Here is a 17213-nt window from a genome sequence, read left to right on the forward strand (position 1 = left end):
ATTTCTCCAGCGCCTCTAATAGAATTCAGATTACGAGATGCATCTTCAAGACACGGATCTCCCCGTCGTCGAGTTGGTAACCAGAGTCTCCTGTAGGGAGAGCGGGCATTGTGTGTATAGATCTATACGGGACTGACACTCCCGCACCCTGACTGCTAGCTACAGTCCACGGCCTACCAAGCCAAGGGGTGACAAATGTCATATTTATTCCGACGCTTGCAGGACGTCAAGTACTCTAGTGTCAATCAGTATGGTTACGAGTATCTCCATGTTTACCTTATAATTCATGGCCTTAAGGTAACGAGAATTTAACGCTGTATTCTTGAAACCACCCACTTAAGATTTCCCTTTGTTTTAGACCTTGCTAGCTGTATCTTTCATTTGATACTGTCTGGGGTCTGTGTTTCTTTGTTTTAGACCTTGCTAGCTGTATCTTTCATTTGATACTGTCTGGGGTCTGTGTTTCTTTGTTTTAGACCTTGCTAGCTGTATCTTTCATTTGATACTGTCTGGCGTCTGTGTTTCTTTGTTTTAGACCTTGCTAGCCGTATCATACATTTGATACCGTCTGGGGTCTGTGTTTCCTTTTGTTAGAATGAGCTAGGCGTATCATTCATTCGATACTCTCCTGGAGTCTATGATTTCTTTTGCCTTAGTCAGCAATATTTTTCTGCTGAGGCATATGTTATTTTCCATAATGTTTTTACTAGTGATATTCTCCTACTTTCTTTAAAGTCCAATACCGTATTTTGGTAATGATAGTATTTCAGGGAAAGCTTCTCTTTAAAACATAACACTGTCAAGTCTTGGTAGAAGACTGCTTTTAATTAGAAAATATAGGATTTTCTGGAAAAGGCACTAATACACCGTAGATTCTAAACTACTACTTTTTATAAAGTTATTTTGAATAAAATGCTTACTTACACAAATGACACTAAATACTTATGAACTCACCAGCATTCATAAAAATGCTGATACTCGCTTTCAAAATAATTTGTATTCTCAGATCAGCAATAGACAGGTACATCCCAGGAGCTTTTGTGGAGACAGCCTCGTACCCAGCCGCATCTATATTATTACTTATATTACTTCGATGTTGCTATGAAATGTAACTTATGTAAAACTATTACTATTAATGCAATGGTTGTTGTACTTTGATTACTATACTGCATATGTTGTGATACTTGACATGACGTCATCCACCCCAGAATGTTTCCGCCGTTCCGGTTTTGGGGTGTGACATAGCTAATGTAAGGATACCTAGCTACATATATAACAAATAATTTGTAAAGGATTTGTAAAGATGCAAGAACATCAATACAAGTAAATACTTAAGGTTTGACAAAAATGCTTAAACATTGAAAAAATACCAATTAAGTTGTCGTTAGAAGCGAAAAAAAAATTAAATTTTGTGAAAACGAACCAAAAAATTAATATATGAATCCTCAACATTTAAACATTCTAGAATGAATGAAAGAAATATCAAACTTTGGGTCAAGAAATGATGGAGTTTGGTGAAGACTAAAAATGACCAAAAATTTTAGTAGCTAACCAAAAGTTTGCAATTTGGCTCATAAATGTACGAAAAATGATACAATACACTTGGAATGTTCATAATAAAGTGTTAGGAACATATCAGTAATAAACTGATGGAAAGAGATCCGTGTTTCACAATTTCTATTTTAAAAACTTTAATGGCTTAAAAAGGATAAATATGACATAAAAGGACAAAATGAGAGATTTTGGTATCTAAGCATTTGTAATGCCGTAGAAACATGTTAGAGCCAAAAAGTAGTTAAAAAGAACATGCTAAAACTCAAGAAGCACATTTAGGCAAAGTATATTGCCTAAATAAGAAAATTGTCAAAAAAAATTATTGAAATGAAAAGTGGTATAAAAGGTTCCATGCTTGATACATGTCATAAATAAGATCAGCACATGTTTGGGCTATATATCATTGAGTTAAAACACTTTATGCAAGGAAATGGTTAAGTGATCAAAAAGGGGGGAAAAGGATAAAAAAATATCAAAAATGAATATTATGGCTTTATAAAACAAACTTAACTACCGAAATGGATTTGAAATGATATTAGGATGACTAGATTAATATAGTCGTTGGTTAATTATAAGTTTTGAAGCAAGTGCTAAATTAAAGTAACTTGGCAAAAATAAAGTAAATTGTTATTTGCGAGAAATATGACCTAGGTTATGAATGGATTCCTAGGTAATAAAATACCAAGTAAATAACATGATTCTTATGTAATACAAGTTTTCAACTATAAATCTGTTTTCCTTAGGCGTTAGGAGTAGTCTTCGCGCCAAGGGGGCGTGGAGAGCTTCTAGTTCAGCCATCATGAACCACCACGCACCATCGGAGTACTCTCCACCCACATTGAAGAAGAAAGAAAGAAGAGACACAGAAGTTGTGAGAGAAGAAGCCCACCATGATGATCATTGTTAAATGTGATGGTGACCACAATCCACTATGAGGACGCTTAACCACGGACAACCGAGTTGTTGTTTGTGCTCATGGTTCGTGCCAAGCTGGACAACGAAGCCCTCCGTAGAGTACTCCGAAGGGCCTTATGACCAAATGTTTTGGAAGTTGATCAATTCTTAAGTTTGATAAGTTGTTTAAGGAAATGGCTAATACTATTGTTTTTATTAGACCATGATATATTTACACATTATTTGTACTTGTCTATAAGTCAAAGGTGGTAAAATATAATATTTGTGTCTATATATAGTTGCTATAAATGAGAAGGAAATTAATTTTGCCCTTATATTCTATCATGGTATCAGAGCACATCTCACGACCTAAAATTCTCAGCCGGCCCTACTTCTGAATTCTTCAGCCTGCCCTACCACCCTCTGCCAACTCTGCCACCGCTGTTGTCTTTTCTCTTACTCTCCTTCTCCTTCTCCACTGAATTGTTGCTACTGTCTCTCTCTCCATGGATGAACTTTATCCAGCAATCACAGTGACAAACATCAAAAACTTCATACCAATCACCCTATAACAAGAAACCGGTCCATATACATCATGGGCTGAACTTTTTAAGAGACACTGTTGTGCCTATGAAGTTCTAGATCATCAAACATAACAATTTTTTGACTAATTATATTAAATAAATTTGTTTACAATTTTATTTATTAAGATTGATATAACGAGGAGTTACACCGTCGCTCGTTACTAATTTTTTGATCATAACCTGATACGGCCATAACTAATTATTAGAGGTCTGACAATAAAAGTTTGGCTTATTGGTTAATTAAAGGGCCAGGTCCCATTTTTGACACCTCTAACTATAATCAACTGATTGTGCAAAATGTTGATCAATAATATAAAAATAATTTCAATCATTAAAAGTTATCTACCACCTTTGACAAAATTGCAAGAATGGTCCTTATGGTTAGGTCGAAATTGTCATTTTGGACCAAAAATGTTTGGACTAGCACTCATGGTCCAAATGTTTTCATTTTATTGCCCGTATGGTCCAATTTACTTTATTTTTTTTATAATAACAATTTTACCCTTCCTTTTTGTTTTTTAGTTTATTTATTTATTTAAATACTTTTATACTTAAATTAAAAATAAAAAAGAAAATACATCTCTCTCTCAACATTTTCTGAATTCCAACATTTAAAACACACACACATTCATACACACTCAAGAACACTTTCTACTACTACCACCACCACCGTCGGCCGCCAGTCTCTGCCATCACGACCACCGCCGATCACCGTAATCCACAACCATCATACATGGCACCACCATCAGAAAACTCAGGCGATATCTCTTTTTCTCTATCTTTCTTTTATCTCCCCAATCTATTAAAGAACGGTGGTGGATCTTCATAGCATAGATGGTTTCACAGTGGATAATCATATCATCGACGGCGTGGGATTTCAGATCGAAGCTCCCACAACAAAAACCTAACCCTAAAGTTTCACGCAGCGACACATAGATCGAAGCTAGGGTTTGTAGTGGTGGCGGCGACGACTTTGTCAATCTCCTTCTCCAACGACTTTGTCAATCTCCTCCTCTCTCTCTCACACACACAAATATCTGATCTCTTGCAATCTCTCTTACAGTGGGTTTCAGATTAATTGAAGAACCTGTGCAATGATTTTTCGTTTTGATTTTGGATATTTTGCTTCAATTGAATGTGGACTCATGGATTTGGTTTGACCCCTTTTCACTTCTGTCACTGATAAGACAAGGGTGTATCATCTGGTTTAGATGTCGATAAATGGAACAATCTTGGAATTTGGTGCCCGAACAAGACAAGGGTGAGGATTGAAAGCAAGGTTTCACCGATGACGAGGGTTAGGGGAACTAAGTGGCCTGAATGATAGCAACCTTTGAAGTAGAGTTTTCGAACTTATGGTTTCAACAGTTAATAATGGTAATGGTAGTGTTGGGGCGGTGGTGGTGCCATTGAAATGCTGAAGACGTTTATTGTGGTGGGGCTCTCCCGGTTGTCGAAATGGCAGCTTTGGAGCAGAGGTTTTCATGGTGGTAGAGGTATTCACGATGATGTGTGGTGGTAGTTGCAGGTTTGAAGGATAAAGACTAAAGGAGAACTTTCAGACTAAAACCCATCTCATTTTTCTGTTTGCAGGTATAAGAACATGGGACGGAGATGATGAAGGTGGTTTAACAAACATCCAATCAATATATTTTCCAGATTGGGATTTAGGGTAGAAAAATCAAGGAAGGATGAGAGAGAGTGAGAGAGATGTATTTTCTTTTTTTTTTTTCATTTAAATATAAAAGTATTTAAATAAATAAAAGAACTAAAAGAACAAAAACCATCGGTAAAATTCTCATTATAAAAAAATTTAAAGTAAATTGGACCAAAGTGACAATAAAATGAAAACCTTTGGACCATGAGTGTTAGCCCAAATTTTTTTGGTCAAAAATGGTAATTTCGACCTAACCATAGGGATCAATTTTGTCACAACCTTTTATATGTGAAGTGGTTGATACTCATGTTGTCAGGTGTCGTGTGAAGGTGCAAAATAAATATTAAAACTGTTTAGGCTTCAAAATATTACCTACTCCTTTTTATATCAATTGTAGAGAAGTTAACTTACAAGTTATCAACTGCCAGCTACAATGTACAAAAGTTTATTGGGCCTTTAGGTAGATAATGCAACTGCTGACTTTTTAAAGACTAATTCAGCCTCCAAGTTATATGCTTATAAAAATCAAAGAAGTGTTAATTGAGTTACAGGGCTAATGAAAAGTAAATATTACCTACTCCTTTTTATATCAATTGTAGAGTAGTTAACTTACAAGTTATCAACTGCCAGCTACAATGTACAAACTGAGCTGAATAATGGAGACAACTTCACCCATCTAAGCACTAAATTCACAATTGACAATCAAGATAGCAAATTGCTTGTATAAAAGATTAGAGACAGTGAAGGAGTTTAAGAGATGAGATCTTACAGAGAATAGTGGTTACAATGGTGATCGTGTTCACAAGAGAGCAACATGTCTGTTTTCATATCAATCAGTTGATGAAGAGATATTCAGAAGTTCAGATCCGCAATCCAAAGTTTCAGAATTATATGGTCAAGTAGTTAAGCTACAAATTAGCCATTAGCAATGAAACTATTTCAGTGCCAAAAAATAAAAACAAGCTATGCAAGTTAAGTATGAATATAGATATAGAAATGAAACAAATTTTTATCATCAAAAGAAAAAAATGAAAGTAAAACGAAAGCTTATTCCAGATATTGCTTATAGGTGTGGCAAATTAAGAAGTCTATGAGAGATCACACGTACCTCTGATTGGAAATACACATTAATATGTTGCCAAAAGTCTACCTATTAAACATTTGGACAATTGACCTAACCATGGATTTAACATGCATCATTCTTGTTTGGAGATTTCACTCAGGCATTTTGTCAGATACATAGCATGCATGTAAAACCACCAAACAGAAACTTGTTCAGACTGACGATCACTGAGCAGAGAAACTCAAATATGAATACCTTTTAATCTGGAAAATCAATTTGCTTAGTCGCCTTGCCTATGAAAAATCAATTTGCTTCGATAGGCAGAGAAATACATGGAGATATACATATATACATACACGCTGAAACATTTGCTTCAATAAAAGAAAAACTTTTAATCTGGCAATGAGACATACACATAGATATGTTCTGTAAATTTTTTTAGAGACCGTTAATAAAAGAAAAAACTAAAATGAAATAAACAAGTTGAGCTAGAATTATTATGTGTTTTTTATGATTCATTTAAAAAAACCAAGAAGACGGCTTCAGCTACTTGGAACGTGTAAAATAGTTATACAACATGTCGTCCTACAGAATGACTGGAATTAGTCTAGAAAATGGTTGATTTCGAGAAGATAACATTATTGGACATATTTTGGTTTTTGGATATGTGGAAAAATGCTGATTATTAAAAAATTTTAAAATAAAAAATTACATACTCCCTGTTTATGTTGTCCAGGGGTTGATTCACATGTGCTGGCTGCTATCTAGAAGGTGCAAAAGAGTGTTAAAATTATTAAAGTGTTGTTAAACATTACCAACTGGTTACTCCCTTAATTCTATATTGTTGAGTAAACGAGTGATTAATTGCATTTTGGCAGCCAGCTAGGAGGTGAAAAAGATATTGTAATACGTTGACCTGAACAATGACTGAAATCACTATAAAGAATGGCCTGAATCGTTCTTTTTCGTGCACTCATTTTATTCGCATCCCCACCATACATACATACCAAGTGTTCCCATTTTACCTTTCCACTAGAAGTGATGGTTGAAATTGTTGTTTCTGCCTTCTTTTCGTTGTTCTTTGATAAGCTGGCCTCCGAAGCCTTGAACAAGATTGCTCGTGCCAAGGGAATTGAGTCCGAGCTCAAGAAACTGAAGAGGTCATTAATCCAGATCAAAAATCTCCTTTATGATGCTTCTCGGAGGGAGCTAAATGATGAAGCTGTTAATGAATGGCTGAATGGTCTCCAACATTTGGCTTACGACATAGACGATGTACTTGATGATCTGGCTACCCAAGCTGTGGAAAGTGAGCTAACTGAGAAATATGGATCCACCAGCAGCAAGGTAAGAAAGCTAATCCCAACTTGCTGCACAAATTTCTCATTAAGTTCTAGGATGCATGGCAAGTTAGATGATATAGGCACCAAATTAAAAGAACTGGTAGATGCAAAAAATGATCTTGGTTTAAGTGTGATAATAAATGAAATGCCAAAAGTTAAAAGATATGAAGCCAGTTTGGTAGATGCACGTGCTATAGTTGGACGTGAAGGTGATAAGAAGGCATTGGTTCAAAAGTTGTTAGGGAATAAAGATGAATCGTCTAGTCAAAACTTTAGCATCATCCCCATAGTTGGTATGGGTGGGGTAGGTAAAACAACTTTAGCTAGGCTTTTGTATCATCAAAAGGAAGTGAAGGATCACTTCTATTTCAGGGCTTGGGTTTGTGTTTCTGATGAGTTTGATGTTTTCAGTATAAGCAAAGTGATTTATCAATCTGTGACTGGGGAAACTAAGGAATTCACAGATTTAAATTTGCTTCAAGAAGCACTTAGAGAGAAACTTAAGGAAAAACTATTTCTTATAGTGTTAGATGATGTATGGTCTGAAAGCTATGATGATTGGGATAAGTTAGTTGGCCCATTTCTTGTGGGGGCTCCTGGAAGTAAAGTTATCATGACAACTCGGAAAGAGCAGTTGCTTAGAAAATTGGGTTACGCTGATCTAGAGCACTTGCCGAGTCTCTCACATGATGATGCTATGTGTTTATTTTCACAACATGCATTGGGTGTAGATAACTTTGATTCACATCCAACACTTAAACCCTATGGTGAAGGATTTGTGAAAAAATGTGATGGCTTGCCATTAGCTTTAAGAGCACTTGGACGATTATTGAGGACGAAGAAAGATGAGGAAGAATGGAAGGTGTTGTTAAATAGTGAGATTTGGAGGTTAGGAAATAAGGATGAGATTATTCCGGCTCTTAGACTAAGCTACAATGATCTTTCTGCCTCTTTGAAGCAGTTGTTTGCATACTGCTCCTTGTTTCCCAAGGACTATGTGTTTGACAAGGAGGAGTTGATTATGTTATGGATGGCAGAAGGGTTTTTGCACCACTCCACTATAAACAAGTCCATGAAACACTTGGGTCTTGAATATTTTGATGAGTTGTTGTCGAGGTCGTTTTTTCAACATTCATCTGATGACGGATCATTGTTTGTGATGCATGACCTCATTAACGACTTGGCCATGTCTGTCGCTGGAGATTTTTTTTAAGGCTAGATGTTGGGATTAAGGAGTATGGTAGGAAGGAAGCATTGCAAAAGCACCGCCATATGTCATTTGTGTTTGAGGATTACATGGTTTACCAAAGGTTTGAGCCACTCAAAGGAGCTAAAAGTTTGAGAACACTTTTAGCATTGTCTGTTGAGAGGGTAGGATGGTGGAAAACATTTTACTTATCAAACAAGGTCCTGAATGACTTACTTCAGGAGTTACCATTGTTAAGAGTCCTAAGTTTGAGTGATCTTAGCATAACCGAGGTACCAGAAGTTGTTGGTAGTATGAAGCACCTGCGGTATCTTAATCTATCTCGAACTAGAATTACCTATTTACCAGAAAATGTCTGCAATCTTTGTAATTTACAGACGCTAATCATTTCTGGCTGTAATAGTTTGGAAAATTTGCCTGAGAGCTTCTCAAAGCTTAAAAATTTGCAGCATTTTGACATGAGCGGTAGTTGGATGTTGGAGAAGATGCCCTTAGGGATTGGTGAGTTGAAAAGTATACAAACTCTCTCCTGTGACATTCGCTTACCAATAACCGAGCTTAAGAAATTGCAAAAACTCCATGGGAGAGTACGTATTGTGGGGCTGGCCGGCAATGTGCAGAATGCAATGGATGCACGTGAGGTGAAATTATCACAAAAGAGGCTTACTGAGTTAGTGTTGGATTGGGGTGATGAGGTTAATGTTCTTCGAAGGGAAACACTTGAAAAACAGGTCCTCAATGAGCTGGAGCCTAATAATGGTACTCTAGAAAAACTCAGAATGAACTCATATAGAGGTACTGAGTTTCCAAATTGGGTTGGGGATCCCTCATTTCGTCTGCTGACTGAGGTGTCGATATATTATTGCCCTAAATGTACATCTCTACCAAGACTTGGGCAATTACCATCACTGAAGGATCTGTATATTGGTGGGATGAGTAAGGTGAAGGTTGTAGATTTGGAGTTACTTGGACCTGGTCGTGCATTCCCGTCATTAGAAAGTCTAAGTTTTAGAGATATGGAGGGCTGGGAGGAATGGTCAGCAAATAGTGGGGCGTTTCCTTGCCTTCAAGAGCTTTATATTGAAGATTGTCCTAATCTGGTTCAGGTCTCCCTTGAAGAACTACCTACACTAAGTGTTCTGAAACTAAGCAAATGTGGTCATGGTGTATTGAAAAGCCTGGTTGATGTAGCTTCATCAATCACCAAGTTGGAAATAGATGACATTTCAGGGCTTACTGATGAACTGTGGAGAGGTGTTACAAAGTATCTTGGGGTGGTAGAAGAAATAAGCATCACAGGGTGTGATGACATAAAGTACGTGTGGGAATCAGAAGCAGAGGCAAGCAAGGTTCTTGTGAATTTAAAAATGTAGGCTTTAAGAAAATGTGAAAATTTGGTGAGTTTAGGGGAGAAAGAGGAGGATAATTATGGGAGTAGCCTAACATCTTTTAGGGAGTTGGGAATATCGGATTGTAACAGCTTGAAGCATTGCAGTTGTCCTGATAGCATGGAGACTTTGGATATTTGGAATTGTGATTCAATTACATCCGTCTCCTTCCCAACAGGAGGAGGGCAGAAGCTCAAGTCACTTACCATCACTGATTGCCAGAAACTACTGGAAAAGGAGTTGGGAGGAAGAGAGAAGTCAAGAATGCTTATAAACTCAAAAATGCAGATGCTTGAAACAGTAGATATACGTAATTGGCCAAATCTGAAATCCATCAGTGAATTGAGTTGCTTCATTCACCTGAACAGATTACATATATCAAACTGTCCGAGTATGGTGTCCTTTCCTGACCATGAGTTGCCGAATCTCACCTCGTTAACACATCTCAGGATAGAAAAGTGTACAAGAATGGATGCATCTTTTCCTCGTGGGCTTTGGCCTCCGAAACTATGTTTCCTTAATATAGGAGGGTTGAAGAAGCCCATCTCAGAGTGGGGCCTACAGAATTTCCCAACCTCACTTGACAACCTATTATTACATGGCGGGCCATATGATGATCTGAAAAAGTTTGATCAGTTGTCACATCTTTTTCCTTCATCTCTTACTATTCTTGGCATAAATGGATTTGAGAAACTGGAATTGGTTTCAACCGGACTCCAACACCTCACCTCCCTCCAACATCTCTTCATTGAGAACTGCCCAAAGACAATAGATTTACCAGAGAAATTGTTGCCTTCACTTCTGGCATTGAGAGTAGAAAGATGCCCAAATCTGAAAGAAAATATTAGTAGAGGAGGCTCCTATTGGCCCCACATCTCCCTTATCCCCTGCTTCACGACAGACGAGTAAGGAGTAATTACAAGATTAACACGAAGGTACAACCCTCTGTTTGTCTCGAACTTTTTTTTTTCAGTTTCATTGTATATAAAACTTAAATAACTGATTTATTTAGCTCAGTGAAATAATTTTTCATATATAATCTTAATACAAATATGCATTTCCATATATTTGTGAAAGTGAAACTGTTATGAACAGAAATCTTATTTATCCTTGTAAGGTGCACATCTACAAAATTTTACTTTTAAATATCTTACTAATCCAGTTCAAATCTATTTTTCTCACTTTTCCAAACTCACAGCCAAGCAATAAAAGATTAAAGGTCGATGGATGTAATGATTTTTGAAATGAAAGCAAATAAAAGATCAAGCTGATGATAGTTTACAAAGGAAGACATTTATATGGTGCTGCTTCTACTTTACAAGGTTTGTTTCCATCTGACTGATAAACCCTTATGTGATATAAAACAAGACTTTATATGGACAGTGATTTCCGATATTTACTTCATTTTTTCTTGTTCCAAATTTGTTTGAAATGGAATCTTGATGTATAGGTGACTCGGTCTCTTCATGACCTTGATGTTGCAAACTTGTTTTGCTTTTACAAAACTCTTTAAAGGTAAACATTTTTCTCATTGTCAAATTGATTACTTAATTTCTCATGTCAAACTCTTTACGATTTATTATAAGATTAATTTTCTGATATTTGTTTGCTAGACTAGATTGAACCCCAAAGAGAAAGGGAGGTTGTGGTGATCCTATGAAGCTTTGTCAAGAATTATTAACACCACAACGCTTTCATCAGTAGTTTGCTGGAAAGAATGTTTGAGAGTTCAATTAAAAACAGAACAAAAACAGAGCACTCCATCTGCTGTTCCAAGAAGTTGAAAACAGAGTTCATGTCATTTTGACTTTCATTGAGTGTTGTCAATGAAAGAGATTAGGGTTAGGGACTAGCCTACTATTTTCTTTGTATGGCATTTTTATGCACTGGTTCTGTTCAGCTATGTTACAATTATCTTTTTTGGTAGCTATTAGGTCTTTATGAACGAAAAAAGCATTCATTGTTGTGTTAATTTCTGTTTTTCTTCATTTGAATTTTGTAGGTAAATTTTTATGCACTGATTCTGTTCAGCTAAGATGATTGAACAAGTTGCAATTAAGCTTGTGACTATTGTAATGTCATTATAACTTTTGTTAATTAGTTTGTTGGAATTTGATATTAGAATGTTGCAATTTCTAGGGCTATTGAAAAAAATGAGCTAATTGTTTTGATAGAAATTGGGATGTTTATGCATTTTAGGAAAGATGACGTGTCATGCAGGCATACATTACTCACTAGTTGTTAATTTTAAAGGTGTAACTAAGTAGCTGCCATAATATGTTTTACATGTATAGCTTCAAGGCGCTGGATGTTGATTGACATTACTTTATCATCTTGCTTTAATTAAGCTGTAACTTTGTTATGTGCTTTTCTATATTTAACTATTTGACTTCGTTACCTGCTTCTTAAAGCTCTGTATCTTTGATGAGCATGAACAACAGCAAATATCATATAACAAGAGAAAAGGTAAAAATCATCTTCTGATTATACTAGAATCAATGTATCATAACCTTTTTTTTTTTGAAACTCACAATCTTTATCGTTTTATACTTTTTGTAGGCATTAACTCATGTTTCAGGAATAGACCAGAATTGTGACTTTAGAAAGGTTAGTTAGAGATTCTTTTTATTTTAAAGGGTATATAGCTTTTCTACAAAGGACTTGATTGTTCTTTTGTGATCAGCTAATGCTGCATTCTAATTTAATGAAGATCAGTTTTCTTTTTTTGTGTAGCATCTATTCAGTCATTCAAACTGGGCTCAGTCTCTTGATAACCTTGATGTTGCAAACTTATTTTGCTTTCCCAAAACATTTTAAAGGTATACATTTATCTCATTGTCAATCTGATTACGTAATTTCTAAAGGCAAACTCTCTCTCTCTCTCTCTCTCTCTCTCTCTCTCTATATATATATATATATATATATATATATATATATATATATATATATATATATATATATATATATATAAATTATTATATGATTTATTTTCTGATATTTACTTTTTTCCTAGACTTGATTCAAACCAAAGAGAAATAGAAGTTTTGGTGTTCATCAAGAGACATCCTATGAAGCATGGTTGTTTGTTTTATCTAGAAAGACTACGTTTTAGAGTTAGATTGTAAACAGAACAAAAGCAGAGAACTCCATCTGCTGTTCCAAGAAGCTGAAATCAGGGTAAATGTAATTTTGACTTTTGTTGGTAGATGAATAACATTAGTAACTCATTATGCTTTCTTTGAGCAAACTAACTTCCATAATTCCAAATAGTATTTGATTGACACCTAATGAAACTACCGTTGTCAGTCTACTGTGAACACCAGGCATTTTAATTGAGAGTAATGTCCTTTGGGGACTTCCACCTCCAAAATGATAATCCTATTCAAGGAGTTTAGCATTCTAGTAAAAGACTAGATTATGCTGATAGCAATGCAACAATATAATCATAAAGCATGTATATCATTAGAAAATTTGTGCCTCAGGAATCTGATATTCTATATTGTTAACGGGCTTCAGATAGTAGGGTTGAAGAAGCCCGTCTCAGAGTGGGGCCCATAGAATTTTCCCAACCTCACTTGATAACCTAACATTATATGGCGTACCATGTGAGTATGTGAAAAACTTGATCAATTCTCACATCTACTTCCTTCATCTCTTACTATTTGAGAAACTGGAATCGTTTTCAACCAGAATCCGAAGCCTCACCTCCCTCCAACAAAAAATATGAATGCATTCAAATCAAGAATCATTTTGATAATGTATAGCCTAATAGCTACCATGTGACAATGCCAATTAATTAATATGATTATCTTGTGACCCATTTGATCCATGACTAATACTAAGTAAATCAATTAAGATTAAGTGGATGGACCTTCATCAAATAAGTCGGCTTTGACACCTTTAAATATGATACTTTGTTATATTTGTTAAATGCTTGTGAATATAATTCTTATTGACCCTTTATCTAAGGATTGATCCTAGAATTTTCATTATTTGTTTAAGTTATACCTTTTAGATCTTTTAAATCATGAATCACTTTACACAAGAACTTTAAAATGATTTGATCAATTTATTAATAACTATCTACGACTTTACCCATTTGAAAATGATGATTAATATTTTATTTATTTATTTATTTCGATGACCCATTTAACCGAGGATTAATACTAACTAAACACATTACAAACTATTGAAAGTCAAATGGGTCGAGTGGATGGATGTTTTCTTAAATAGGTCAATTTTAATTTATTCTGCAATCTCCAGTTGAGAATTAGACTGACTGAAAACAGAACATAAACAGAGGAGACCATCTGTTATTACAAAAAATTGAAATCTCAACACCTTGTATTCTTTGCCGTATAACTTTGACTTTCATTGGTAACATGATAAATTTAGTAATTCATCATGATTTCTGAAATTTATTAGCCTGCACACAAAACAGAGTTTGTTAAAAACCTTATTTTTGATCATCAAAATAAATAAATAACAAAAAAACAAAAAACATATTAATAAGGGTAAGATGGTCTTTTCTATAGACCAGGGACCACCGGTGTAAAAAATACAAACCACAGGGACCAACCATCTCAAAAATCCAATACTAGTACCAAAACTATGAATTAGGGAAACCAAAGGGACCATATGTGAAATTTACTCTAAATCGAAATTTTGTCCAATGACAAATGCTGAGGCAGTTCTGAAATTTCCGTGTCCGCCGGCTTCAGTTCTTCGAGTCGTCACAGTAAACATCATGGAGGAGGAGATCAGACGGCGGAAGCCTTTCGTCCGCAATGTTTATCTCAGTAGAAATGTAACACGAAATGGCGGCCGGAATCAGATTCGTCGGAGTTGGAGAAACTGCGGAATCAGAATAGGGGGCATGAAATAAAAAGAATTTTGGTTCCATGGAATTTTTACATCGACAAGATTCAGTTTGATATGTTTCGGTAAACAATTTTTTAATCTATCATGTTTTCGTTGAAACTTCTCAATTGCAACTTGCAACTTTTGGGGCCACAAATATGTAGTGTGCATTATTCAAACCTTTTCACTACTGTAAACAATAATCGAAATCGATCTCCTGGTAAACCCATTTCTTTCACATCTCTTGGAAATTGAAATCATTCTTTCTTTGCATCCATCCCATCCACATCTCTACTATATACTCTGCTCTTACCATAAATAATGGCTGATCTGAAAGCATTCTTTCTTCTTCCTTCCTTCTTGACAGTGGTCTTTGAAAAGCTGGCATCTGAACCCTTGAAAAAGATTGCTTGTTCCAATGAAACAGAAAACTTTATCCCACGTTGATCAGCAAGGCCATTTATATCATGATCCATGTACCAAAAACCATGTAAATTCCACCCTTACATTTATTTACGTCTGCAGATGATATTTGAGCAAATCAATTCCCTGAAAACCAATTGATAATTGAAAAATATAAGACCCAGAATAACTTATTTTCCTTCTGTACTACAACATTCTACTTTCATTTCTTTTTATTACACCATTATACTTCAATTTTTCTTATTAAGACATTGTACATAGAAAAACCTACAGATTATAATAGTGATCAATGTTTTGTATTAGGAGGAAATGAAGGTGTAGTGCTATTTCTTGCATTTAACCAAAAGATATATAGAAAAGCACTTGCCTGGTCTTCCTTGGTCATCTTTCTCACGGCCTACAACAGAAACGAGAACACATGATGACATGGCACATCAAATGTCATTATAAGCACAAAGAAAGTAGTTTGTGTCGTTTTTATTTTTAGTATACATGTAAAGTAAGGGAGAATGAAAAGATCAATTAGAAATCGACTATAACTTACCTCGAGAAGTAACAATCTCTTTAAGATTTATGACATTCTCATAATACATCTTCTTTAAGATTTTGATCTCACGAACGACAATTATTGAAAACTCTATTTAGATAGTAGATTTAGGTTTAAGACAAATTATGTAAGTAGTTGTTTAACAATTTGTAGAGGAAATAAGTTTTTTTTTTTTTTTTGTTTTTGCAGAAAAAGGTGTCTTGTACCCTCCCTCTCGTTGTCCATTCGTATCCTCTTTAGAGCAACAATTTCACCGGTTCTGATTTCTCAATCCATGCATACTTGACTGAAAGAGCATCGTTATAACAGAAAATTGTAAGTTCAGGTAAAAAGGACGTCACAAGCAAGACAAGAGTACAAGATAACTTACATCACAGACCAAAAGTAGACTATAGGGAAATTTAGGGTTTGTGGTGGAAATCTGGATACCAACTTGGATCGTGATATCACTTTTCGAACTAATATTTCTACCCTATGCCTAGGTTACAAGAAATTCAGTCTAGAATAATCCAAGTGGACACTTACGATTCTAGGCATAGAAATTGTAAGCAGATATGCTAGAGGATTCTGTGAAAGTATAATGAAAAACGAGAGCTTAAGATCGTAACCCTCTTCTGAAGAGGAAGAACTGTTTATATATTAAACGAGATTAGAGTTTCATTAGCGTTGGGTCGTCATTAGTTGCTTTGGAAGAAAGTCATGATAATCCGGATTTAATGAGGATTTAGGGTTACTAAAACTAACGAGTTTCGTTAGTTTTACCATAATCACCCTCAAGAAATTGAATTTTCCACTATGTTCCCATATGTAAAATTCGGTGAGGTTTTGGGGCGTTGCCCTTCGACCCCGCTAAAGGGTCGCTGCCCCAGGACCCCCGACTAGTCGTCAAACCGGCTTCTAATTCGATCTTATATATGTGTGCACTCCGCACAACCCCGTACATATATTAGAGTACAAATTATGAAGCCCCTTAGCTCACATGTTAGTTCCAGTTACTTAAAATGACATGGTGACATTAAAATCACCAACATAGAAGTGTACTCTTTGACTGCTTTCAAACACCTCATGAGTTCTACATGAGTTCTACAGGACTACTCTTTGATTGTTTTATGGAAGTAAGTTAATTGCATAAGGGTAAAAATGGAATCAATTTTTTTGTCCCAATGAACAGTACCATTTAGCTCAATAACCTTCTCATTTCTTGTGAAATTTCTCTTGACTGTTCTCCTAAAAGAACTCAAGGAGATCCACAGCCACCATGAAGCAGAAAGGAAACATCGGTAACCCTATTAATAAAAGTGAGGAAAGAAAATCAATTTAGCCAACAACCTTTGTATCAATAGATTTGAAAATAATCAGTTTAAAAGAAAATCAAAGTTCGAATTGCTTGCTGCCAGCTGATTGTAAGTGTTGGTGGGTTTTAATTAGGGATCATTTATCGGTCTAGATTCTGAGTGGTGTGTTTCTACTCCTACTTTCTTTTTGCAGCAAGTCAAAAGAAGGAGAAAATCGCAGAAGAAAGTCGACCCAAGAAATTGGAAGAACAGAATCGAGAAATTAGAACGAAATCATTTTCAAAACCCCTAACAATACATGAATGAAAAACAAATTCGAACTGACATATAGTAGGGCTCTGGTTATGATCAATTCTACAAGAGTTTTGAAGAAATTTATTCTTAGCTGCAATTTTAGG

General features: G+C 35.4%; 2 long non-coding RNA genes and 1 pseudogene across 3 annotated transcripts; 2 read left to right on the top strand and 1 right to left on the bottom strand.

Moving 5' to 3' along the window:
* Positions 1-2719: 2719 nt before the first annotated feature.
* On the bottom strand, positions 2720-5372 carry LOC145093846 (uncharacterized). The gene is made up of 3 exons (XR_013703110.1): positions 5303-5372; positions 5101-5204; positions 2720-3014 (listed from the first exon to the last, which is right to left on the bottom strand). It is a non-coding gene; the product is annotated as an uncharacterized LOC145093846 (long non-coding RNA).
* Positions 5373-6736: 1364 nt separating this feature from the next.
* LOC145093847 (putative disease resistance RPP13-like protein 1) lies at positions 6737-11787 on the top strand (annotated as a pseudogene). Its single transcript, XR_013703111.1, has 4 exons — positions 6737-10625; positions 10889-11012; positions 11141-11205; positions 11304-11787. The product of XR_013703111.1 is annotated as a putative disease resistance RPP13-like protein 1 (transcript).
* A 520-nt stretch (positions 11788-12307) lies between these two features.
* On the top strand, positions 12308-12937 carry LOC145093848 (uncharacterized). Its single transcript, XR_013703112.1, has 2 exons — positions 12308-12509; positions 12704-12937. It is a non-coding gene; the product is annotated as an uncharacterized LOC145093848 (long non-coding RNA).
* The last annotated feature ends 4276 nt before the right edge of the window (positions 12938-17213 follow it).

This window comes from Lactuca serriola, chromosome 3 (assembly GCF_051521515.1).
Source record: "Lactuca serriola cultivar US96UC23 chromosome 3, Lser_US96UC23_V15, whole genome shotgun sequence".
In the NCBI taxonomy this organism is placed as follows: Eukaryota; Viridiplantae; Streptophyta; class Magnoliopsida; order Asterales; family Asteraceae; genus Lactuca; species Lactuca serriola.